Below are 2,447 nucleotides of genomic sequence, written 5' to 3'. Positions count from 1 at the left end.
CCAGTCTTGCTCTAGCTCTGCACATCCGTGGCAAATGGCGGCACAAGGTTTAGAGGCCGGAGGAGCCCCAGGCAGTAGGGGTTAGGCGGTTAGCGCCAAAAATATGGGCAGACGGCCGTCCTACTCTGCTCCATAGGCCATAGCTCATTCCGCCCTTGATGACGACATCTACGTCTGTATGCTAAAGATCGGAGTAGCATAACCAGTTTGTTAACGATCTAGTAGTACTACTTAGTACTTGCTGTTATCATTCATTCTTGGTTACCCTGATATTGTAAGAAGGTCCATGGGCTTCCAAGAGGAAGATAGCAAAATTTGGCCGCTAAAACCTTCCTATAAAAAGGCTTGCAAGTTTCACTTCAGCTTTGCACTGATCAATGATCATCCATACGCTCGATTCCATGGGTCCTTTACAAGCTCTGAGCTGCATGCTGCTACTTGCCTCACTGGCCAGCTCGGCAGCGCCGCCACCGTCCGGCTACCGCTCCACGCTCACCCACATTGACTCCAAACTCGGCTTCACCAAGGCACAGCTGATGCGCCGAGCCGTGCACAGAAGCCGCCTCCGAGCGGCCTCGATGCTACCGGGCTATTCCACAACGCTTTCCAGCTCGAACGCCGGGCCAAGGCTCCGCTCGGGCCAGGCCGAGTACCTTATGGAGCTCGCCATCGGGACACCGCCGGTGCCGTTCGTCGCCCTCGCCGACACCGGCAGCGACCTCACATGGACGCAGTGCCAGCCGTGAGCCGTGCAAGCTCTGCTTCCCGCAGGACACGCCCGTCTACGACCCGACCACCTCCTCCAGCTTCTCCACCGTGCCCTGCTCCAGCGCTACGTGCCTGTCCATATGGAGCCGCAACTGCACCCCTACCGTGCTCTGCAGGTACCGCTATGGGTACGAGGACGGCGCCTACTCGGCAGGTGGCTTGGGCACGGAGACGATCACGTTCGGCTCTAGCGCGCCCGGCGAAGCACCGGCCGCCTCCGCCGGAGGCGTGGCGTTCGGCTGCGGCACAGACAACGGGGGCGACTCGTACAGCTCCACCGGGACGGTCGGCCTCGGCCGCGGGAGCCTGTCCCTCGTGGCGCAGCTAGGGGTCGGCAAGTTCAGCTACTGCCTCACCGACTTCTTCAACACCAGTCTGGGCAGCCCGTTCTTGTTCGGCTCCCTCGCGGAGCTGGCTGCCAGTGGTGGCGCCGTGCAGTCGACGCCACTTGTGCAGAACCCGCAGGGTCGGTCGTGGTACTACGTCTCCCTTGAGGGCATATCGCTCGGTGACGCTCTCCTGCCGATCCCGAACCAAACATTCGCGCTGAACGCGGACGGCACCGGCGGGATGATCGTGGACTCCGGCACCATCTTCACGCTCCTCTGGAAAGTGCTTTTAGGGTGGTCGCCAACCACGTCGCCGAGCTGCTCAGCCAGCCAGCGATCAACGCCACGAGCCTGGACAACCCTTGCTTCCCGGCTCCTGCCGGTGAGCGGCAGCTCCCGGCCATGCCGGACATGGTGCTGCACTTCGCCGGCGGTGCGGATATGACGCTGCATAGGGACAACTACATGTCCTTCGACAAAGAGGACTCGTCGTTCTGCTTGAACATTGCTGGGACGACGTGGACTTCGATTCTGGGCAATTTCCAGCAGCAGAATATACAGATGCTGTTTGACATCACCGTAGGGCAAATGCCATTTGTCCCCACCAACTGTAGTAAACTTTGAGGTGTGAAGTTTACTATTCTTGTGGGTGTCCATGCAATTGCTGGTTGATGTGGTTGATTTGAGTCGTCTCATACGACTAACTCCGAACCGTAAGGCTACTTCCAATGCATTGGTACTTACATAAGGTGTTAAGCACAATAAAAACTTTAGCAACTAAAACGTCCAATGTATAGGTGCTTAACTTGTTAGTGCTAAGCATTCTTCATTTAATGATTTTGCAACTAAAATTCTTCATGCATTAGTGGGATTCTTTCATTTAAGTGTTTTGCCTAGGTTCTCATACTTGGCATTGTTTTTTTGGGTCACCACACTCATCTCTCTCCTCTTAATTACCTTACCACATCAGATTTTTTGTCTACATTAACACCTGTACAAGGTGGAGCATTGGGAGGGACCTAAGAGCATCTATAGCCGGACGCTCCAAATCCGTGTCAAATGTCCGGACGGGCTGCTCGGTCACTGACCGGTCATGAAATTGCGACCTAGACTGACGCCTCAAACGCTCAGGCTGATCGGCATTCCTCATATCCAGCCCAATAAATATAGGGCGGATATGGACGTGTCCGGGCACACCCAGGTGCGTCTGCCACGTCGGAGCCGGTCCACTTTGGCCCACCCGACCCCACATATATTTCTCCCCATCCACTCGCCGGATCAAACTCTTGCCACTTTACTTCACTCCCCTCCGCCACCAAAGCTCACCTCCTGCGATCTCTTGTCGTCTCC

The 2,447-nt window shown here is 56.2% G+C and overlaps 1 pseudogene; it reads left to right on the top strand.

The window, feature by feature from the left end:
* Positions 1-401: 401 nt before the first annotated feature.
* Positions 402-1,721, top strand: LOC125541221 (annotated as a pseudogene).
* The last annotated feature ends 726 nt before the right edge of the window (positions 1,722-2,447 follow it).

The sequence above is a fragment of the Triticum urartu genome, chromosome 2 (genome assembly GCF_003073215.2).
Source record: "Triticum urartu cultivar G1812 chromosome 2, Tu2.1, whole genome shotgun sequence".
NCBI lineage: Eukaryota > Viridiplantae > Streptophyta > Magnoliopsida > Poales > Poaceae > Triticum > Triticum urartu.
This window is presented reverse-complemented; position numbering and strand designations above follow the sequence as displayed.